This window comes from Geotrypetes seraphini, chromosome 1, assembly GCF_902459505.1.
Source record: "Geotrypetes seraphini chromosome 1, aGeoSer1.1, whole genome shotgun sequence".
NCBI classification, from domain to species: Eukaryota; Metazoa; Chordata; class Amphibia; order Gymnophiona; family Dermophiidae; genus Geotrypetes; species Geotrypetes seraphini.
The window spans coordinates 431,636,024-431,661,023 of record NC_047084.1 but is presented as its reverse complement, the minus strand read 5'-3'; the positions used below and the strand labels follow the sequence as shown (position 1 = coordinate 431,661,023).

Here is a 25,000-nt window from a genome sequence, read left to right as displayed (position 1 = left end):
ACCCATCCCCTTGGTACGCCACTGCCTGTATGACATGTAATGTGAAAAGCATCTGATCTATTCAGTATATAAGGGATTCAACAGAGCCTCGAGAACTTTGGTGACAGTGATAACAGTGGGTAGACTGGCTTGGCTATGGATTAGTAGCAGCTGTTAGGTTATCTCCTGTGCATGGGACATTTGTCTTTTTAGGACAACATTTGTAAATAAAACATGTAAACAGTATACATGTCCTTTCTCATCCGTAGAAGAGTAATAAATGTAAAACAAATTGGAGAAAGACTTTTTCATTCAACATGTAATTAACCTGTGGAATTTGTTGCCAGAGAATATGATAAAAGCAGATAGCTTAGTAGTGTTTAAAAATAGATTTATCAAGTTGCTAAAAGAAAAGCCCATAAACCATGTATAGGAGCTGTATATGCACAGCTGCCTCTGCAGTTTCTCTGTTTCTTTTTATCCAAACTGCAGCATGGATGCAGATTCTGTTCTCTTCACCTTTTTGGAAAAAAGTGGGGTGGGGAGGTTATTTTGCAATTCCTGCTGTTAGCAGTACTATATCCTTTTTGTTTTTCTAGCTGGGACCAGAAGTAGCATAAATCTTAAGGATCATCTCTGAAGCTTTTCCAGTTCAGTTTTTTTTTTAGCATAATATAGAATATATTGAAATTTAACTTTGTTCACCTTGAACAATTGAAGACTTTATTCAATATTTTGAGGTAACATGAAAGGGTGCCATGGGTAGATGTCTATGTAGGTTTTATTTTATAAAGAAACATAAGCACCTTGTGAGGGAGAGAGGGGCACTCCCTCACCGATACTGCAATTACACCACTATACAGCAGAGGGCAATAGCTCACTGGTACTGCAATTACACTACTGGATAGAAGGAGGTGCTAGCTCACAGAAGTTATGAGCAGGCCACTTTAGGGTAGGTGGGGCAACCCTGCTGTATCATAGGGGTGGGACTTCAGCAGTGAGGAATTCATATGCCCTAGAATGGAGTCATTCAGGGAGGCCTCAAGACAAGAGGTCTCCAAAAGGAGAGATCTTCCCTATCTGTGGGCTGAGGAAATTACCCCAGAGCAAAATGGCCCTCAAGTGATTTTGAGAAAGACTGGCAAGGTGAGATGCCTGTTAATTATTTGAAGGCTTTGATTTTAAGTGTAAAAACTGAAGGCAAGCCTGTGTATGAAGCTAGATCTTCCCTAGCTGTGGGTTGAAGAGAGGACCTGTGAGAAAGCCTGTATGTGTGGACTTTGTTTTGGGGTCTGGCTGGGACCAGACTGTGATACCTGACTTGAGAAAGACCGCTGCAACCTATGTTTAGGGCTTGGTAGCCATTGGCCACAAACAATATTTTCTTTCCCCTGAGCCTGTGAAGTAACAAGACTCAGGTTTCTGAACTAATAAAGAGTTTTTTATTGCATCTTTCATGTTTGTCTGTCTATGAATGCACAGGCTTACCCCCCAAATCCGCTCAGTCTATTACACATCTACTTTTCTGTATTATAAATGCTAGTGTAAGTTGTCTAACATTCTCCTATATTGCAGGTGAGGATATGTACATCAACTGTAGCACTAAAGTAAATGTCCATGTCTATATTTTGCAAGTTCATTCATGAATTATAGCATGTGCACGCTCACCAGCAAAATAGGTACCTTGATACAGAAGCCCATATTTTTATATACATGGGATTGTATAATGTGCATGTGTGACCATATGTGAGATGAACTTGTTAGAATTACTTCCTATGTACAGAAGAATGTTCTCTATCTGGTCCTTAGTGTGTATCTCTGAGACTTGGCTCTCTGCTGAAACATAGAGTTCACTAAAGATGGGTCTGCCACAAAATAGACTGGTTGTAAAACTTTTAAACAGGTCTATAATAGTCATTGATATATATATATATAGTGATCTTAGACCTGTATCTCTTCTACGCCAAGTATATCATATAGGCATAATTGTATATAGCACTATTTCATTCTTGGTTAATTCTCACGTTCTTTCTTTTGAGCCACCAAAGCCATCAGAAGCGGCACTCTATTGTGTATCAAACACAAGGTGATATAGAGTAATGTTAGTCGCTTACGCTTCCTCATAGGTTATGGTTGGTGCATTACAAAATTATCTCTGAGGTGATTTTATAGTTGATTCTTTAAATAATTTAAATTTGAACTTATGGCTCTGGTAAGACGTATTGCCAGATTTAAACCAGTAATATACAGTAATTTAATAGGATCCGCTGCCGACATGCATGTTTCATTGCATGTATCACAAACTGCTTCAGGGCGCGGTAATCTACAAAACAAACATTCACCCCAAATTACATTTCTATAGTATTAGAAAAGCCAATATAAATCCTATACTTTATCTACTTATTTATTATTTCTCTAGATTTAACGTGGCAAGCATTTGTGTTAGCTGCAGAGTCTTTCTCATGAAAAGCACTGCCTGTCCTCTCCACGTCATAAAAGATATGGAGCAAACTGATTGGAGAGCTCACTAAAAGGATAAGAACATAAGAAGTTGCCTCCACTGGGTCAGACCAGAGGTTCATCTCACCCAGCGGTCCTCTCCCGCAGTGGCCCATCAGGTCCGCGACCTGTGAAGTTGTTTCTGACCACTTCTATAACCTACCTCAAGTTCTATCCGTACCCCTCTATCCCCTTATCCTCCAGGAACCTATCCAAACCTTCCTTGAACTCCTGTACAGAGTTCTGGCCTATCACATCCTCCGGAAGCGTGTTCCATGTGTCCACCACCCTCTGGGTAAAAAAGAACTTCCTAGCATTTGTTCTAAACCTGTCTCCTTTCAATTTCTCCGAGTGACCCCTAGTGCTTGTGGCTCCCCACGGTTTGAAGAATCTGTCCTTATTCACTTTCTCTATCCCCTTTAGGATTTTGAAGGTTTCTATCATGTCCCCTCTAAGTCTCCTCTTCTCCAGGGAGAACAGCCCCAGTATTTTTAACCTGTCAGCGTATGAAAAATTTTCCATGCCTTTTATCAGTTTAGTCGCCCTCCTCTGCACTCCCTCATTATCATAAACTTCTGTCATTAGGTTAAGTCAACAATTGCCAATCCAATTCGGCATTTAAACCTTTAGGTTCTAAGGATTACAGTTCAAAGATCCATATTTGCTCTTTATAATTGAGCAAAGACTCGATGTTACCACCCTCCCACCCGACTATAATTTCCTCCAAAACTCTCCATTTGAATTCCATTGGCTGATGTTTAGTTTGCTCCCAGTGATTGACTAAAGGGGCTAGTGGAGTATTATTTTTAAGTCTTGATTTATGCTCTGTAAGTCTAATTTTAATAGGCTGTGGAGATCTCCCAACATATCATAAATTACTCCTTTTGAAATAGTTGAGGTATTCCTTAGCGCCGTCAGCAGATGAATCCAGAGACTAGTGAGATACCACACATCTACCAGCAGGTGGAGACAGAGAACTGATTTGCAGGTGTATATTTTGGATGGAGTCCCTCTTGCCAGCCAGAGTGCTCTATCTCTAGCAGGTTGGATGGTTGCTGTTTTGATAGTTCCTGGATCTCTGAGGCTCCTGTGTGGAAGGCTATTGCTCCTGCTGCTTTGGCTCTAGTTGAGCTTAGGGAGGTCGGCAGGTTTCAGTTCAGACTTTTGGGGCAACACCTGGGCCATCCCAGGTCCCTTCCCCACCCTCATCACCTGTGAAGACAGTTTCCTGGTCCGGAGGGCTTCTTTCCCATTTATTTTTTTAAAAAAAACCCTACCCTGCCGTTTGGCTTTGGACCAAGTTTGCCGGCACAGCGTTGGGGCTTTGTGCTGGAGTGGGCCTTTCAGGACAGGAGCACGTGAGTACCACTGTATTTCCTTACCGGGAGGGGGAAGACATGGCAGCGGAGGTTGTGAAGCGTTGTTCGCGGTGCGGGAAGCACCACTCTGTTTCAGGGCTGTGTTTGGCTGGCTGTGCGGGAGACGCTGCAGCAGCTGTTTTTGCACCGGAAAGTGCGCCTCCTCCCCACGCCAGAGATGCGCTCGGGGAGATGAAGGCAGAACTGGATTTGGCCGTGGCTTTGGAGGTGCAGCCGAGCACACCAGCTGTGGCAGCAGGTAGCGTGCTACCACTGGGAGCGGCAGCACCGGAAGGACTTGCAGCCTTCGGTTCCCTCTCGCCAGAGTTTGTGCTTCTGCTGCACAAGGTATTTATGCAGCAGAAGACAAGCACGGACAGAGTGAAGGGGGTTCTGTGAGGGTGGCCTAGCCCAGGAGGTGATTTTCAGCCACAATTGGGTCTCAAAGGGGCCAAGAGGCCTAGGGTGCCCGAGACTGAGGATTTGGCCTACCCAGAGAGCCCTCTACCTCTGTTCGGTTCTGTGGGGGTAGGGGGGAGGAGGCCGGGGTGCAGGAAATTAATGTAGAAGAGGCTGATAGGGATGATCCCTCAGCACTACGCCTGTTCCAGAGGGAGGAACTGGCGGCCTTCATTTCTAAAGCTATGGAATGTCTGCACATTTCCCTGCCAGATACAGAGGTGGGGGGGGGCGATATCCAATCCCCTTATGGCGGGCACTAGGCGGCCGCCTAAGACTTTTCCTGTGCATGAGGCCATGCAGGAGTTGATTTCTGAGCAATGGACTGCGCCCGAGTCGGCCTCAAGGTTGCACGGGCTATGCGTTCATTGTATCCGGTGGCGCGTGAGGAGCAGGATAAGTTTAAGCTTCCTAAGGTGGACACCTTAATAGCGGCAGTTACTAGGAAGACTACTCTGCCAATTGAGGAGGTGTTACTCTAAAAGACCCTCAGGATAGGAAGATAGTCTTCTTTAAGGTTTTCATTTGATGTGGCAGCCCTGACTCTACAGGCGTCGATCTACAGTTCTTATGCAGCACGTGCCTGTATTCAGTGGATCCAGTTATTTACTGATAGGGTGGTAGAGGCCGGTGGGGCTCTGCCCCCAGATTTTCTGGATGTGGAGTCCAGGCTGGCATATCTTGCGGATGCCTTGTATGATATAATTAGAGCTTCAGCTAAGCAGATAGCTCTGGCAGTAGTTTCTAGACGGCACCTATGACTGCGGCATTGGGCAGCGGACGCTACCTCCAAATTGCGCCTGGTGCGTCTTCCCTTTAAGGGCAGGTTGCTGTTTGGGGAGGATTTGGAAAAATTGGTGAAGGATTTTGGAGAAGTCTCAAAGGTTGCCAGAGGATAGGTCCAGAGGGTCACCTAAGTCTCCCTCATCTAGGCCGCGTTTTCGGGATACCAGGAGGTATATCCCAGGGAAATCAGCATATAGGGCAGCTTATAGTGCCTGGTCCAAGGTTACACAGGGGCGCCCTTCTCGCCTTGCCAAATCTTCAGCCTTGCAGGTGGATCCTCCTCAGTCCTCTCGCCCTCCACAATGACCAGCTTTTGGCTGCTTCCGCCAAGTGAATGAGGGGGTATCTGACCTCATTGCTGGCGGAATGGGCCAAGCTTTTATAAGACTCAGAGGTCTTCTGTGTAGAGAGCAAAAGTCATGGCTGAGATTGCTTTTTTGCAGGCGCAGATTCTTTCTGGGCATCCCTATGGTGAGCCTTAGGGCCGGGAGTTCTGGTTCCTTACGGTCGGAAGGGCCTGGGGCTCCCTTCCAGGGTGTTGTGGGCCCACCAGGGGGTTCTTCGGTTCCTCAGGAGATGAGTACTCCAGGTGGTGGGTCCTTGCATTCCCTTGCGGCAAGTTCCCCGTCTCCCCCACAGGCTCAGGGAGCAAGCTTGGGGAGTGGGGTAGACCCTCGGTCCTCCCAGGGTCCAATGGCGTCTGTGGAGAGTGTTTCCTCTTTGGATGGTGAGAGGGTAAGTATAACTTCATCCAGCTCTGGCGCAGCTATTTCAGGATTGTCAGCAGCCCTCAGGTGTAATTCCTCGGGGGAGGTGGTCACCGGTCACTCCGCCTTGGTGGCAGGGGACACCCGTCTGCATCCCACAAGTGTAGGGTCAGGGGGAAGCTCCCTTCCACTGTGGTCTTATGGCCTGGCTATTGAACAGTCAAGGCTGCAGCAGAGGGGGTATTCCGAGCACGTTATCTCTACTCTGCTGCAGGCAATGAAGAGGTCTACCTCTACGACTTATGCTAGGATCTGGTGGGTGTATGAAGCTTGGTGCATTCAATTAAGGTTTCCTCCTTTTCAGACTTCCCTCTCTCAGATTCTTTCCTTCCTGCAAGAAGGGGTTGTTAAAGGGTTGGCTTGCAATTTCATTCGAGTACAGGTAGTGGCTATTGCCTGTTATAGAGAGAAGGTGCCTGGTTTATCCTTAGGGTCTCACCCTGATGTGGTAAGGTTCTTTAAGGGGGTTAACCGCATTTGGCCCCCTTTGCGGAGGCCATGTCTGGATTGGAGTCTGAGGGTGGCCCTTAAAGCCTTTTGAGGCTTTGGATTCCGTCACACTCAAGGATGTTACCTTAAAGGCGATTTTTCTGGTGGCCCTGGCTTCGGCTAGGTGGGTTTCTGAGTTGTAGGCTTTATCCTGCCGGGATCCATTCTTATGTTTTTCAGAAGCCGGAGTTTCGATTCAGACAGTTCCTTCCTTTCTTCCAAAGGTGGTGTCTCCTTTTCATGTCAATCAGGTCCTCTTTCTACCATTTTCAGGAAAGAGGATTGGGGGTCGAGGTTTCCTGCCTTGCATTTGCTTGATGTAAGGAGAATGCTATCTTCAAGTTACTAATGACTTTCTACGTTCGTATCGCCTCTTTGTCCTCGTTCCAGGTCCTAGAAAGGACTTGGCAGCTTCTAAGGCCTCGGTGGGTCGGTGGGTCCGAGAGGCTATTTCTTCTGCTCATTTATTAGCAGGTAAGCGGGTGCTGGTGGCTCTGCATGCTCATTCGACGAGAGTCCAGGAGGTTTTCCCTGGAAGAGATTTGTAGGGCAGCCACTTGATTGTCGTCCAACATGTTCTCTAGGCATTACTGCTTGGATGTGGCGGAGCGCACGTTGGCATCCTTTGGTGCTTCGGTGCTCACAGAGGCGGCATGTTCGCCCCGCCCGAGTTGAGGTTGCTTTGCTACATCCCACTAGTCTCTGGATTCATCTGCTGATGGCGCTAAGGAATGAAAAATTATGTCCTACCTTTTTATTTTCTTTCCTTTAGACGCAGCAGATAAATCCAGAGCCCCACCCGATTAGGTATTGTTCATGGATTTTTTCTCGCAAGTGCTGTCTCATGGTTGGGGTCAGAATGATTTTACACATGGGAAAGAAGTTGGCTGGGTTGCAAACTGCATTGTTCGGATGTTTGGACATTAAGCGATACTGGCTGGCAAGAGGGACTCCTTCCAAGATATACACCTGCAAATCAGTTCTCTATCTCCATCTGCTGGTAGATGTGTGCTATCCCACTAGTCTCTGGATTCATCTGCTGCGTCTAAAGGAAAAAAATTAACAGATAGGACATCATTTTTCATTGGTCCTAGACTATAAACAGCGGTTAGAGCAAGGGACATTCCAATTCTGTTCTCTTATTGTTGAATCACACCATTGACAGGAACCGCATTTTGCGTGTCCAGTCAATCTTACTTGATCAACTTCATAATCTAGCCTTTTTATATGTAAGCATTTCACCTATAGTTTTCCCTCTTCAATAAGCATAAATAGGAGAAACCTCCGTTTTTCATACAATTCATACATACTGCTTCATACAGTTCTTCATATAGTTTGCTCCTTGTTTTTTATGAAGTGGAGAGGGCAGGCAGTGCTTTTCATGAGAGAGACTCTGTGGCTATAACATACCGTATATATTTGAATATAGGATGAGATTTTTGGGCCCAAAAATGGGGTCTCATCCTATATTCGGAGGGATCCCGCCTGTGTTTCGTCCCGCCCCATACAAATAATTTTTTTTTTACTCCCCCCACGTACCTTTTCAATTACCAATTCCTCCATGTACCTTTTCAGTTATCCTTGGTGGTCCAGTGGGACCTGGCAGTAGCCATTCAGCTAATGGTGCAGGGCCACGCGGGCACTCAAGAAGCTCGCTCCTGCGAGCCTTGAGTCCGGAAGGAGATGCGCAGGGCAGAAGCACGATCCTGCCCATATTCTGTTCGACCACCAGGGATAATTGAAAAGGTACGTGAGGGTGGGGGTGGGGGAGGGGGAGTAAAAAAAAATTATTTGTATCAGCTGGGACGGGAGACCAGTGGGATCTCTCCTGTCCCAGCCTACCACTAGACCACCAGAGGTAGAAGAGGAGGTGGGAAAGGGTGCAGAGCCTGGCAGGGAGGGGAGACAGGGTGCAGTGCAGAGCCTGGCTGCAGGGGAGCTGGCTGCATAGCTTGGCAGGAAAGGTGGCTGGCTGCATAGCCTGGTAGGGCAGGGAGGGAAGGAGCCTGGTGGGGAAGGGGACTGGGTGCAGAGCTTTTCAGGGCAGGGAGGGAAGGGGGCCGGATGCAGAGCCTGGTAGGGAAGGGGGCTGAGTACAGAGCCTTGCAGGGAGGGAAGGGTGCTGAGTTTAGAACCTAGCAGGGAGGGGGGCTGAGTGCAGAACCTGGCAGGGGAGAGTGTGAGGGAGAGGACACTAGGTGCAGATCCTGGCAGGGCACTTGAATATTAAGCCCCTGTCTTATATTTGAGTCAACCATTTTTCTTCTTTTTGGGAGGGAAATGGGGTCTTCTTGACATATATTCGAGTATATACGGTAATTTGTAGGCCAATAGCTGGAGAGTTCACAGTGTGATAATGAAACAGATTGTGTTGTGTTATCTAAGTCTTATGTTCCATTATGTCACCTTATAAGTTCAAATGTGTTTTAATGTACAGTGCTGCATATGTCTAGTGGCGCTATAGAAATGAAAACGATATAATTTTCAATCTGTCCCTAAATATTTTATAGAGAGAAGTTTTTTTTAACTCTTTTTGAAAAACATGGGTAATTAAGTAACAAATGAAATGCCACTAGAAGGTGGTTCTGTTTTTCTGCTGAATATTCAAAAGAACCCTGAAAAAGTTTCTTAAATCCTAATCTTCTTTTTTGAAAGACAATAAAGACAGAAATTATCAAGAGAATGTAACATTTTGATGTGAGGAGAAAGACTTAGCAAACTGCACATGTAATCTGGTTGAAGTCCATTTAGTATTTTCAAAACAAACTAGAAGTGCTTATATCTATGAGGGCACTTCAAAAAGTAACAGCAAATTGACAGTATTTCATGAAATAAACACCCCTGGCATTTTATACTCCCGCAGAGGGAAGATACATTCTTGGAGGAAGTATTGACACTGCCCAATAGATGGCATGGCATGCTTAATCAGTAGGGCATTATATACAAAATGATGGCGACCTTAGCTGTTTGCATAGTAGAGGAGCAGCGAGCAGTCATCAGATTTTTGTGGTCAGAGAGTGTGAAACCTAATGAAATTTGTAGAAGAATGCAGCATCAGTATAGAAATGCCTGCATTGGCAAGAAAAGAGTGTACGAGTGGGTAGATGTGTTTAAAAATGGGTCGTCATGGCTGTTACTGATGAGAAGGTGGGTCATGCTGACACCATTATTTGTGAAAACAGGTGCATTTTTTTAGAAGTTCTGGCCAGGGAATTGAATGTGAGTATAGGATCTACATATAACATTGATACCGAGGTTCTCAAGTACCGCAAGTTGTGTGCACGGTGGGTACCTAGGATGCTGACTAATGAGCACAAGATGATTTGTGTGCAGACTTCCATAGTCCTTTTGGTATGGTATAACAATGAAGGAGAAAACTTCCTGGCATGTATCGTTACAGGGAATGAAACCTGGATGCATCACTATGAATCTGAAAGCAATGACGTCACACATCTCCAGTGAAGAAGAAGTTCAAGTCTCAACCTTTCAGTGGAAAGATCCTGTTCACTCTCTTTTGGGATATGAATGGACCAATTTTGAAGCACTATCGGAAAAAGGGTGAAACAGTGAATAGTGCCTGATACAGTGCAATGTTGGAGGAGGAGCTGAAGCAAAAAATATGGAGTTGGCACAGAGGACTTTTGTCTAAAGGTGTTCTTCTCCTGCATGATAACGCACACCATCACACAGCAACTGCAACTCTTGACACTATTTTGGAGATTGAGATTTCAGATCTTACAGCATTCTCCATATAGCCCTGATCTTGCTCCCTCTGAAAAGATGCTTTGAGATGGGGAAGATTTGGAAGTGACGACGAGGTCAAAGAAGCGGTGCATTCCTGGCTGAAAGCACAACCAAAAATGTTTTTTCCTTATAAAGAAGTTGGTGTAATGATGTGAGAAGTGTGTTGAAAAAAGGATGTTTATACAGAAAAATTACATATAGTTTGTCTCTTTAATTGAATTATATATCTCAAAATATTTAATTTTGAAACGTCTCAAAATATTTAATTTTTTGAAATGTCCACGTAGATTGGCTCCCAGTGAAAATGTAATGTAACATTCGCAATTCTGGTGAAGACCTATCATATTTTTGCTTTAATTATTTTTGCTGTAATATTTTACAAATGTAGCAATTTTTTTTTCATTAATGAAACATTTAATCCAATGTATATGGAGCTAATTGTATAAGTCAAAATTAAACTTTGAATTAATAATTTGAAATAAGATTTTATCATCCTTAATTATCTAAGGTTCCAGAATGCCTGTTTAATTAACTTATAAACTTGATCCATGCTTAAAGCTGAATTAAATTTTTAAATGAAGATTCTAATGAGATGGTAGAACAAAATATTAAGAAATGAAAAATGGGAAGAAATGATATTAGCCCTCTTTGACCTTATCATACATTTTCTTCTATACCACAAGTTTTAACAAGGATTCAATCTGGTTTACAATAAGATTTCTAGTCTGTGATCATGAACAATGAGATATAGACAGAGGACATAAAGCACCTTTGCATTTCGAGCCTGATTTTGGACTCCCAAATCTTTCCCAATATTTAGCAATAATTCTGCAGTTTTAGTGTTTATCAACCAGCAATTTTACTACCATCTGCCTCTTTAACTTGAATTTGATCATTCAGAGGATCAAAACTGCCAATATTAAAGAATCTCTTTGACAGTTTTGACACACAGGTGGAGGCGATGCCATGTTGGTAGCTTCTTAGCCTGCATCCCTGACCTAGAGTTGAGACCCACCTTCTAATACACAGATGTCAAAGTCCCTCCTTGAGGGCCTCAATCCAGTTAGGTTTTCAGGATTTCCCCAATGAATATGCATGAGATCTATTTACATGCACTGCTTTCATTGCATACTAATAGATTTCATGCATATTCATTGGGAAATCCTAAAAATTCGACTGGATTGCGGCCCTTGAGGATGGACTTTGACACTCTTGTTCTAGTGGCTCCAATGAGGTTGAAGAGGCTGAATAAGACTTTAGATGTGGTTTTAAAGATCTGCGATTCATGAGGATGAAGAGGCTGAACAAGACCTTAGAAGTGGTCTTAAAGATTTGTGTTTCAATTTGCAAACCATGAAAGGAGAACTGGTGGGGCAGATAGATGCCTTGCATCGAGATGGCTGTGATCTGGGTCTGATTCAAGGAAACGGAGATACAAATTTGTACTACATAATGCATATATCAAGGAGTTCCACTGATTTGGGCCACTAGAAAAACCAAATTCTATCTTGGTTTGATAGGATATCTGCCATTAGAATGAATATCCTGCCGTGTTTTATGTATTTATTTCAGGTTCTTCCTTTAGCTATTCCAAGAAGAGACTTTGTAGAATCTTCAAAACTGCATCCTCTGTTTTGTTTGGTTTGATAGAAAACCTAGGCTATTAAGGTGGGTTTTGTTCCAGGACCTAAACATGGAGAGGCTTGGGATCCCTGATTTATGGAACTATTATCAAGCTGCTCAGGCTAGAGTTGCTATTGAATGATTCAAAAACCATGACTATAAACTCTGGGTACAAAATAAATAGAGCAGTTGCAGGTGCATCCTGTCCCCTTGGGTGATTTGATTTGGTTACCTAGAAGGTACCATCCCTGGAGATATTTCTCCCACTGTTTCTCATACCCTTAGAAGGAGCATTTTCAATAGGACATCTTTAGTTTGGATGTTTTGGGAAAGATGTCCAGAAATCCAGTAGAGAGAATGTCCATTTTCAAACTTGCAAGATTTCTCTTTTTTTATGATCTATATAGACATTTTGGCTCTTAGTACATCTATCTTTTTTGGCCATTTTGGAATACAAAGGTGTCCAAATGAAAAACACACAAAAACAAGTCATTGGGGCATTCAAGCAGCTGGCATTCTTAGCAAACTACTTCAAAACAACAATGGTTAAGAACCTTTTTGAATGTGACACACAACTAGAAAATTATAGGTTCCACATGCAATTGACTTCGGTTTTTTCAAAGGGAAAGACCTCAGAAGCCTGCACCATACACAGAATAATTAATTCCAGCAATGGTATCTTCAGCAGGACAGGTTCTCTATCATAGGTCATAAAACCCTCTCATGTAACCAATTACCACAAAATATTCAATGGTGTATTAAACATCTCCACAATGCAATCGGTGAAATTTGAAAATATAATGCACTTATCTGTTTTAAGAGTTCTTAGCAAACTAGCCACACAGACAAATGAGTAGAGCAGAGGGGCATTCTGGAGGGTACTGCAGTGAGCGTTACATTAAAATGTCCCAGGTGCACATGTCACTATAACCTGCTTATATTGTACTAGTTTTTAAGCCCGTTACATTAGCGGGTGCTAGAATAGATGTGTCTGTCTGTCTGTCTGTCTTTCTTTCTGTCTCTCTCCTTGCTGCTGTCTGTCTTTCTTTCTTTCTCTCTCTCTCCTTGGCCACTGCCTGTCTGTCTGTCTTTTTTTCTTTCTGTCTCTCTCTCTCATTGGCCATTGTCTTTCTTTCTTTCTGTCTCTATTCTTGGTCGCCTTCTGTCTTTCTTTCTCTATCTCTCCTTGGCCACTGTCTGTCTGTTTTTCTTTCTTTCTGTCTCTCTCTCACTCTCCTTGGCCCTGTCTGTCTGTCTTTCTTTCTTTCTCTCTCTCCTTGGCAGCTTTCTGTCTTTCTTTCTATCTGTCTCTCTCTCTGTCACTGCCTAACTTTTCCATCTTAGCATCAATGTGTGTGTCATTCTGTGTATATTCAGTCGGCACCTCTTGCTTTACACTACCCAAACTGTGGTCTTCTTCCCGGTTCTTGTCTTCACCATTCTCATTCTGCTGGGCTGCAAATTCGCCATTCACTGGGGCACAAACATCTGCACAGGGCTCCTTCCTCTCTGTCTCATTCGTAGCTTCCTCTCCTGTTAGCTTCTCAACGTTCATCATGCTGTTTTTGTTTGTTTTCTGAAGTGGCCCCCCTCAGCACGGGCTTTGTTTTCCTTCTGATTTGGTTTCCTTGCTGACTCGGACTGCTGCTTCTTCACGTCATCACCAGTGTTGCTGTCACTATCACTGTCCTGCCCTTTTTCCATCTGTTCTCCGGAACTGCCACACGTGCCATAAACTGCCATAGGCTCCACCACTGTACGCATCGCAGAAGCAGCATTGAGAGAAAAGCGCTGCACCTCGCTACCGCTGGCTTTGCTGTCTTCTGTCCACGGCGGCCAACCCTAGCGGAAACAGGAAGTAGTCAGAGAGGGCGGGCCGCAGTGGACAGAAGATGGCAAAGCCAGCGGTAGCGCGGTGCAGCGCTTTTCTCTCAGTGCTGCTTCTGCGATGCGTACAGTGGTGGAGCCTGTGGCGGTTTATGGCACGTGTGGCAGTTCCGGAGAACAGATGGAAAAAGGGCAGGACAGTGATAGTGACAGCAACACTGGTGATGACGTGAAGAAGCAGCAGTCCGAGTCAGCAAGGAAACCAAATCAGAAGGAAAACAGCGGTGCAGCGCTTTTCTCTCCATTTAAACACGGGTGAGCCGGCGAGAAGGAGGAGGTGGTGGTTTTGGCAGTGAGTGAGGGCGGGAGGGGGTAGTCGCCGGCTCTGCTGTGCTTTCCCGATCTGGCCGCCGCATACGCACTCTGGCCACGGACCTACGGATCAGGGATTACAGATCACGCAGGTCTGAGTGCGCATGCGCGGCTAGCGTTTTATTATATAGGATGGTGAGCCCTCCAAAACCTACATAAAACTTTCTTGTACCCACCTGTACACCACAACAGTAGCACTTATACCTGCAGGTGTCATATTTATGTAGGTACAATAAGTTTTAGGTGGGTTTTGGAGTATCCCTAAGAGTGCCCCTCTAATCTGCTGAACTATGTCTGTATGGCCATCTGAAGCTGTAATACAGGCTGGAATGTACTGTTTCTTTCACATCGTTGGGTGGTTGGAGGGTGTCAGTGACCACTGTGGAAGTAAAGGGAGGTCATGCTTTAATACCTCCAGTGGTCATTTGTTCAATTTTGGAACCTTTTTGACCCTTAATCATTTTAAAAACAGGTCTAGCCCAAAGCCCACCCAAAACACACCTATAACATGCGTGTTTTGGATTTGTTCTTTGCGTTTTTGCATCTGCTGTCCCATGATCCCCTAATGAAGGTGATATAATCACCGAAACTTGGATCCTAGTCGAGGCTTCAATTTTATTCATTGTTAGAATAAATGCAACAAGTGGTTGGTACAGACATCTCTCTTGCCTCTTTTTTTACTCTTTAGATAAAATGAAGCCACACCTTGATTTTCAACTTTCTCATTATACTCTCTCTTATTTTATTTATTTATTTATTTCAATTTTCTATACCGTTCTCCCAAGGGAGCTCAGAATGGTTTTACATGAATTTATTCAGGTACTCAAGCATTTTTCCCTGTCTGTCCTGATGGGCTCATAATCTATCTAATGTACCTGGGGGGATTAAGTGACCTGCCCAGGGTCACAAGGAGCAGCGTGGGTTTGAACCTGTAGTTTTAACCACTGCGCCACACTCTCATTTGTCATAATCCTTTGTTTCCTCCAGCATTGGTGCCATTGGCCTTTAGACTGTTAGTAGTATGTTGGGGTCAATTCTATGATAATGAAACCTTGATCCCTTTTTTCTGCATTGGCCATGGACTATTATTTCTCAAAATCTCATCAGTATACTTTCCTGCAATTCATACATTCCTGCTAAGAATTCCACTGCATAGGTGATTACACATTTCTGGAGGATGTTCATGAGGATTTTAGATTCACAAAATTTTTGGCGAGTACTTTATAGATACTTAAGAGATTTTGGATCTCTTGATCTGATTGGTAGACATAAATGAGAGAGGGAGCTTGGAGTGACCTACGCTCTGAAAGATGTGAACATTATGTAACAGACTTCATCAAATATTGTCATTGCCTCCAATGTTAAAGAAAGCAGTATTAAAGTTTTGTATAGATGGTACTTAACTTTAGACAGTCAATTGATGGTTTATTCTGTAGGCTCCCTTTGTTGGCTGAGATGTGGTGCATTTGATTTATGGGTCATATTGTATGTGGTTGTTTTTTGGAAAAGTATTTGTTTTCAAACTCTTTGAGTTCATGGAATTTTTTTTTGTTAAATAAACCTAGTCCAGATATATATATATCTGGACCCAGATATATATATACAGTATATATATATATATACCCAGATATATATATATATCCAGATACAGTGGTACCTCGGTTTACGAGTGCACCGGTTTGCGAGTGTTTTGCAAGACGAGCAAAACATTTGCAAAATCGGTGCCTCGGAAACCGAGCATAGCTCGATGAACCGGCACCCCCCCGCCACGATCCGACCCCCCCCCCCGCCACGATTGGGCACCCCCCGACACGATCCGACCCCCCCCCCCGACACGATCCGAACCCCCTCCCGACATAATTGGGCACCCCCCCGCCGCTTCTTACCCTCATCTGGGCACTCATCTGAGCATGCTCAAGGCCTGCGAGTTCACGTTCTGAACGTGAACTCGCAGGCCTTTGAGCATGCTCAGATGCTCAAGGCCCAGCAGACAAGGAGTCCGATCTTCTAGAGTGCCCAGATGAGGGTAAGAAGCGGCGGGGGGGGTGCCCAGTTGTGTCGGGGGGGGATGTCGGATCGTGTCGGGGGGGGTCGGATCGTGTCGGGGGGGTGCCCAATCGTGGCGGGGGGGGGGGTCGGATCGTGGCGGGGGGGTGCCGGTTCATCGAGCTATGCTCGGTTTCCGAGGCACCGATTTTGCAAATGTTTTGCTTGTCTTGCAAAACACTCGCAAACCGGTGCACTCGTAAACCGAGGTACCACTGTATCTGGATATATATATATCTGGGTATATATATATATCTGGGTCCAGATATATATATATCTGGACTAGGTCTATTTAACAAAAAAAAATTCCATGAACTCAAAGAGTTTGAAAACAAATACTTTTCCAAAAAACAACCACATACAATATGACCCATAAATCAAATGCACCACATCTCAGCCAACAAAGGGAGCCTACAGAATAAACCATCAATTGACTGTCTAAAGTTAAGTACCATCTATACAAAACTTTAATACTGCTTTCTTTAACATTGGAGGCAATGACAATATTTGATGACAATATTTGATATTTTCCAAAAAGTTTGTTTATGCATCTTGCCCCAAACACGTCTCCATTTGCCAACAGCCTTGTGTCTCTCTGTTGTTAATTTTTCACTATATATGAAAAAAATATATATATATAGTGAAAAATTAACAACAGAGAGACATATATATATATATATATATAGTGAAAAAATTAACAACAGAGAGACACAAGGCTGTTGGCAAATGGAGACGTGTTTGGGGCAAGATGCATAAACAAACTTTTTGGAAAATTTAATTTCTCTTTACCTATTTTAACTGGGTACAGGTATTGTAGTAGGTATTTGTTTTTTCTTTTCTCCCCTTTTTTCTTTCTCCAGGTAACAAAGGTAAGAAAATGGTTTATTTTCAGTTTAGTGATTGAAATATGTCAGTTTTAGAATTGGGTTTCAGGAGCGGGTGGGGTCTTTAATTTTTGTTTTGGAAAGAAGTTACAAAACTTGAGAATTCTAATTGGGATTTTTGTTTAAGTGAAATATTTCTTGCTTCTTGTCAATATTTCTTGCTTCTTGTCAATATATATATAAAAAAGGATGTAGTGCAAAAAGTAAAGGAGAGGAAAGAAAGAGCAATTGCATAAGGAGGCCTTGGAAACAGAATTAAGGGCACAGATGGGACAATATAACCAGAAAAATAAAATCACCAGGTAACAAAGGTAGGAAAATGGTTTTTATTTTCAATTTAGAGATTGAAATATGTCAGCTTTGAAAATTTACATCTGTTGTTTTTATATTTTGTACCGTTCAGGAAGAAATGCATTTCTTTCTATTTCTCTTGTGGTGTACTGTATGCAGAGTTTGGCATATTAGGGTTTCGGTACAATAGTACTTTTAGTTTGTGTGTTTGTATTTGGAAAGGATTTTTTTTTTCTCTTTTTGCATGTGTGACTGAGGCCAGGAGTTCTGGTGAGGATGACAAATGACACTCGTATACCCAAATTTCTAACTTTGGTTTATATTCAAGTATATACGGTATGTAAGTGATAAGAGGAAGTGTCAAAATGGCATTGTGAAACTCGAGAGTGAAAAGGATAAATGAAACTGATAAGGATAAGGCTGAGCTGCTTAACAATGGATTTCTGTTCTGTTTTCACAAATGAAATACTGAGGGTAGGATAACGTGACCATTTATTTTATTCATCAAAAGGGGACAGCTATTAATTGTCAGTCCCTCCCCCAATTCCACCCTACTCAACCCCAATCCCACCCCCAATTTATTCCATTCATTTTTCATGTACACATAATATCTTATTAATTCATAATGGTAACCATAAAATTTTAAAAAATTACAAAGCACACTGTACACAGAGAAAATATTAATTATCATTTATATATTGGGGGGGAGGGTTCAAAGATGTCAAGGCAAATGACTTTAAAATATCACCTCAGTAACTATATAGACAAATATAGGGCAAAATATAGACAGCAGATATAAATTCTCAAAACTGACAAATAAAATCATTTTTCCTACCTTTGCTGTCTGGTGACTTTATGAGTCTGGTTGCATTTCCTTCTGACCGTGTATCTTTTCTTTCTTTCTGCACTCAGGCCCAACAATTGTCCCTTTCTATTCCCTCCTTCCTTCCTATGTCCTTAGTGCCCCCAGTGCCTCCTTCCCATGTCCTCAGTGCCCCCAGTGCCTCCTTCCCATGTCCTCAGTGCCCCCAGTGCCTCCGTCCTGTGTCCTCAGTACCCCCAGGGCCTCCGTCCCGTGTCCTCAGTACCCCCAGGGCCTCCGTCCCGTGTCCATAGTGCCCCCACTGCCTCCGTCCTGTGTCCTTAGTGCCCCCAGTGCCTCCTTCCCGTGTCCTTAGTGCCCCCAGTGTCTCCGTCCTGTATCCATAGTGCCCCAGTGTCTCCATCCTGTGTCCGTAATGCCCCCAGTGCCTCCTTCCCGTGTTCTTAGTGCCCCTAGTGTCTCCGTCCTGTGTCCATAGTGCCCCTAGTGTCTCCGTCCTGTGTCCATAGTGCCCCTAGTGTCTCCGTCCTGTGTCCATAGTGCCCCCAGTGTCTCCGTCCTGTGTCCATTGTGCCCCCAGTGTCTCCATCCTGTGTCCATAATGCCCCCAGTGCCTCCTTCCCGTGTACATAGTGCCCCCAGTGCCTCCGTCCCGTGTCCATAGTGCCCCCAGTGCCTCCGTCCCGTGTCCATAGTGCTCCCAGAGCCTCTGTCCTCTGTCCATAGTGCCCCCACTGCCTCCGTCCTGTGTCCTTAGTGCTCCCAGTGCCTCCTTTCTGTATCCTTAGTGCCCCCAGTGCCTCCGTCCCATGTACATAGTGCCCCAAGTGCCTCCATCCCGTGTCCATAGTGCCCCCAGTGCCTCCGTCCCGTGTCCATAGTGCCCCCAGTGACTCCTTCCCGTGTCCTTAGTGCCCCCTGTGTCTCCGTCTTGTGTCCATTGTGCCCCCAGTGTCTCCATCCTGTGTCCATAATGCCCCCAGTGTCTCCATCCTGTGTCCATAATGCCCCCAGTGCCTCCATCCTGTGTCCATAATGCCCCCAGTGCCTCCTTCCCGTGTTCTTAGTGCCCCCAGTGTCTCCTTCCAGTGTCCATAATGCCCCCAGTGCCTCCATCCTGTGTCCATAATGCCCCCAGTGCCTCCATCCTGTGTCCATAATGCCCCCAGTGCCTCCATCCTGTGTCCATAATGCCCCCAGTGCCTCCTTCCCATGTCCATAATGCCCCCAGTGCCTCCTTCCCATGTCCTTAGTGCCCCCAGTGCCTCTGTCCTGTGTCCATAGTGCCCCAATGCCTCCTTCCCATGTCCATAGTGCCCCCAGTGCCTCCTCCCATGTCCTTAGTGCCCCCAGTGCCTCCTTCCTATGTCTTGCCTTCCAGCCTTTGTCCCACTCCCTCCCCCAAAGCCAGCCTGCCTCCCTCCAGTGCCTGATTCAACCCCCCCCCCACCCGCCCGTGTACTGCCTGCCTGCCAGCCTCCCTCCTTCCTTCCCTGTCGCGCCGATTCAAAGCCTGGTCCGCTGCTTCTTGCCTTCTTCCCAACATCAGTTTTGACGTCGTAGAGAAAGTTCTGGACCAGCCAAGCAGCGATTGGGTAGCCCGGAACTTCCTCTGCAACGTTAAAATTGACGTCTGGAAGAAGGCAAGAAGCAGCGGCAATGGGGCCTGGTGGGATACATTCGAGAGTATTCAAGGAATTCAGAGAGGTTTTGGCGGCTCCATTGTCTCATTTTTTCAATGCTTCTTTAATCTGCAGTTGTCCCAGAGAACTGGAGAAGGCGAATGTGGTCCCTCTACACAAGAGCAGAAGTAAGGAAGAGTTTGGGAATTACAGGCTGGTTAGTCTGACCTCGGGAGTGAGTAAACTGATGGAAACACTTCTAAAGCAGAGGATAATGAGATTTCTAGAATCAAATGGACTGCAGGACCCGAGGCAGCATGATTTTACGAGAGGCAGGTCTGGTCAGACAAATCTGATTGATTTTTTTCACTTGGTGACCAAACAGTTGGATATGGGAGGGGTGCTAGGTGTGGTGTACTTGGATTTTAGCAAAGCCTATGACAGGTTCTGCATAGTCAGTTAATAAATAAACTAAGTGCCTTTGATATGATTCCTAAAGTGACGGACTGGATTAAAAACTGATTAAATGGAAGGAAACAGAGGGTAATGGCAAATGGGATTTGCTCAGAGGAAAAAGATATTAGCAGAGTGCCGCAGGGCTTTTTAAAATATCTTTGTGAGTGATATTAAGGAAGATATTTCTAGTAAAGTTTGTCTCTTTTGTGGATGATACCAAACTCTGTAATAGGGTAGACACTCCAGAGGATGTGGATAATCTGAGATGGGGATCTAGTGAAGCTTGAAGAATAGTTAATAATTGACAGCAAAGATTTAATGCTGCAAAAATCCAAGAGAATGGAATAGTTTAGGGAGTGAAATACTTCTGTGTTCAAAAGAAGAGCAGGACTTGGGGATGATTATTTAAGTTGCAAAATAGGTAGAAAAGGCAACGGTCAAAACCAGGAGGATGCTTGAGTTCAAAAGGAGAGGAATGGCTAATAGGAAAAAGGAGGCAATACTTCCGTTGTATAAGTCTCTGGTAAGGCCGCATTTGGAATACTGTGTGCAGTTCTAGAGACCGTACCTTCAAAAAGATATAAATAGGATGGAGTCAGGCCAGAGGCCACTACAAAATTGGTTAGTGGTCTTTGTCGTAAAGCTTATAAGGATAGACTTAAGAGACCTCAGTATGTATACTCCGAAAGCAAGGCGTGAGAAAGGAAATATGATAGAGACGTTTAAATATGACTTCATACAATTCAAATTCCTACTGACCTTCTTCCAGTCTGCTCTTTCACTTGCCAAACAAAACCTACAGTTATGTGAAAAAATTAGGACACCCCATGAAATATTCAGTTCTTTCTTAAGAAATGTTCACGTATCGATGTCAAATTTTTTTTTATCTCTGGAAAAGAAAGTGATGTAATTGCAGGTAAGCGACAAAAATTTTCCTTGATTTACTTATGAAACAAAAGATATCAAAAATGTGTATTCTAACTGAGGAATAAATTAGGATACCCCCACATATCCTCACACTTTTTTTTTTTTATTATTATTATTTATTTATCATTTTGTAAATAATTATCAAGTATAACTTGTACAGAAAGCAAAAATTTAAGTTTAAGGATACATAGCCATAATCATCATATTAAAGTCCAAAAATCAAAGAAACAAACGAATAATACATATCCATATTTTCAAGGAAAAACAAAAAGAAAACTCCATTAGGTTACTTAAATTTTTAACTCAAGTCCACTTTGAAGATCAAGATGTACAAAGGACAGTTTAAATGAAAAAACAAATAATACTAAGATTAATCTAAGTTGAGCTCAAAGTTCCCTAATAACTTCCCATCTAGGGCTAGATCTTATTGTCCTTTTTCTTTTTCCAAGCGAGATAATGACAGGAAGGTCACCAGCTGTGAAGGATCAAAAAAGACAAATTTCTGAGAAGAATAATACACTATGCATTTACATGGGTGACGTAAATAAAAGGTTGCCCCAAGGGCCAACACCCCTGGCTTTAATAGTAGAAACCTCTGGGTTTCTCTGGCAAGATCAGGATACATTTGTATCTGCATTCCTAAAAAGGTTTTCATTTTATTTTTAAAGAAAAGTCTCAGTAACCAGTTTTTATCCGGGGCCAATGCCACTGTTAATATTAAGGTTGCTGGGACTGCCTTTTCAGTATTCGAGGATTCCAATATAGTAGACACATCCAAATTTTCCTGTTCAACCTCTTGCTGTTGTTTCCGTTGATTAGTAGGAAGATAATAAACTTGTGTAAATGGTGGTATCATATTTTCAGATAAACTCAAAATTTCCATTAAGTATCTTTTCAGCATCTCCTGAGGTATAATCATCAAGACCTTAGGAAAATTTACCAATCTTAAATTATTTCCACGGGAAAAATTTTCCAATGATTCTAACTTTCTTCTAAGATTGGTATTGTCCTTAATTATTGTTTCATAAATTTGTTTGGTCTTAATTGATTCCTGGTTAATGCTGACAATCTCTTTTCTAAGCTCTATTGTTTCCTTTTTTACTTCTTTTATTTCTTTATCATGATGTTTTATTTCCCCTTCTATTTGATTTAATTGAGGTTTTAACAAATTAGGAATATTAGCAACCAGGTCCCAGATAGTTTCAAGTGTTACCTCTTGGGGTCTCTGAAGATGAAAGGAATAAGTTGTAGACTCTTCTCCCACTGGTGAAACTGCCTGTTTAGCACTCTCCTCTGCTGTCGACTCCTCTGTTTCTTCAAACAGACTCTCTTGAAAATGTAGAGAGTCTGGATCCCTGCTCCCTCCATGATTGACAACGGCCTCCAGGGCTGAAGACACTCCCTCTTTGGAGAGTTCCCCCTCCCGCGGGGAGCTGGTAACCTGAGGGCGTGGGGGCGGAGCCCTTGTGTCGGGGCTTAGTGTGGTCTCAAGTCCCTGAGAGATTGCCTCCGTTCTGTCTCCTTTACTCAGCGGGTGGTGGACACCTGGAATGCGCTTCCAGAGGATGTAATAGGGCAGAGTACGGTACTGGGGTTTAAGAAAGGATTGGACAATTTCCTGTTGGAAAAGGGGATAGAGGGGTATAGATAGAGGATTATTACGCAGGTTCTGGACCTGTTGGGCCGCCGCGTGAGCGGACTGCTGGGCACGATGGACCTCAGGTCTGACCCGGCAGAGGCATTGCTTATGTGCTTATGTCCGTTCGGGGCGTCTCTAGCGGGAACACCTCCGACTGCGGGGAACTCTGCATGCGGCGAAACAGCTCCTCAATGTTCCCCAAGCTGGGTCCGACGGAGGTCCGCGAGGCCCCAGCCGTGCTCCGACCCCTCCGCTTGGGCATTCTGCCGAAAATTCAACACGGAATCCAAAGTAAGTGAAGAGCTCACCAGCGCGTGACGCTCAGCTTAGAGCTTCGGCAGCCATCTTGATCTCTCATATCCTCACACTTAAAGTGGCTCAGATCACACACAAGTGTATCACATCAGATGCACATGATTAGAACATCATTACTCATCATTTTGAAGGAGGTTTGCCCTACTTAAACCTCAGATATTTAGTTTGGTGTGCTCATGACTGCTGCGGTGAGAGTAAACACCATGGTGAGATCAAAAGGGATGAAATATGTTTCCAAAGTCACAAGTCAAAATTCAGTAAGCAGTCAAGGGTGATAGTAAGGGCTTCCAGAGAGCCTACCATTTTAATATTAGAGTTAGCCATATATAGTGGTGCACAAAAGGAAATTTCTACTGTGTTGAAAAAAGTAGAGGCATTCAGTACTAATTTTTATCTGTGAGCCAGCTTCCTATGGTCACCAGCTTAGTATTATGTGATCCAGCTGCAGACATATTGGATAGATCAATCACACTCAGTATCAATGTCATCAGTGTAAATAAATATAGCAAGGTCAAAAGCCTGAATAAGAGATATTAGTGGTCACAAGAATATGTTGAACAGAATTAGTGCAAGCACTGAGCATTGTGGAGCACCAAAAGTGAAATGGTATGATGCAGAACAGACATCATCCCATATTGTCATATGGTATGTTGTGTTAAGTAGGAATGAAACCAACAGTGGGCTGTACCAATAATGCCAATATGGAAAAGTGATCCAAAAGAAATGCAGAGGATAAATGGAGCAGTGTTTAAAGCACGTTTGTTAAACATAGACATAAGAAATCAGATTGTGTTGTGATGAGGCTGAAACCCTGTTTGATAGGATTGAAGGGAGCCAGAGGTTTCTAAGTGTCATTCCAATTGATCAGCTACTATGTGTTCAGTAAGCTATAACAAAAACAAAAGATGTCGTGTCTGTCTTTTCGGGCATATAGATGTCATTTTCCAGCATTGAGGAACCACTCCCGATTGGAGAGAAGTAGTGATGAGATAAAACAGAAATGAAGGACATAATTATTTAAAAAGATGAGTTGGCATTGGGTTGTGAGGATGTCATGGCTTTAAAGCCCTGTAAACAATATAGATTCAAGATAGTTGACAGTTCAAACTGACAGTTTAATGCCAAGTGCCTATGAGGCAGGCATAAGAGCCAGAAGAGCAGACGCCGAATCAAGACGACCTTGCATTGCGATGTATGGAGGTACTAGTATACCTATGGCTGTTGGGACAAAAGTATTTCTAAGACCCCCCTCTCCAATTTTAGTGTGGAACTTGGTGGCCAAAATATCTGCTGAAATGCTTTCTGAGGAAGTCCCCATACAGTCTCTCTCCTAATCTTAAACAAAAACTGGTGAAAAACATACTCCCAATACAAACTCACAATGAAGAGATTGCACACATCCCTACAATATACCACACTGCAAACTTTGCCAACACATTTCACAGGACACCATAGTCCTATCACATGGGAAAAACATTCAGCATAAGGGAAATCTGCACATACTCAACTTCCAAAGTGATATATATCATTCAATGCAAGAAGTATAAAGAAAGGTGCAACATTGGAGAAACAGCCAGATGCTAAAAACTAGGATTAATTAGCACAGATATCTGCAATGCCAACCAGGATATCACCTCTGTGAGACAACTTCAACAAACCAGAACATTGTATCAATGTTTTTATGGCAAGAATACTAAAAGGAAATTGTAAAACAATCCAGAAACGTAAGATCTTTGAAATCATAATGATAAAATATTTTGACACCCACAAAACAAAACTTAACAGGGACCTTGGCTTCCTATCACATTGCAAGCCATTAATTTTTAAGACTTTGTCACCTGCCCATGTCTCTGTCTCTCACCCACCCAGATCCCCCCTTTTTTTCTTTTACCTTATCTACCCCTTCCTCCCTCCTCCTCCAGTGGGGCTATCACTTTGTTTCACTTACATACACTAACAGTTATCAACATTTGTTTATTTATTTAAAAATTTATATACTGCTTTAGACCAAAGCAATGTACAAAAAAACATACAAAATAAGCAAATACATTTACACATCAACCATGAATTTCAAACATAAATCAAGGCATAAAA

At 43.5% G+C, this 25,000-nt stretch overlaps 1 protein-coding gene across 4 annotated transcripts in view; it reads left to right on the top strand.

Moving 5' to 3' along the window:
• Window positions 1-25,000, top strand: part of CAAP1 (caspase activity and apoptosis inhibitor 1) — a 142,909-nt gene that overhangs the window by 88,142 nt on the left and 29,767 nt on the right. The gene's annotated exons all lie outside the window — the stretch shown is intronic.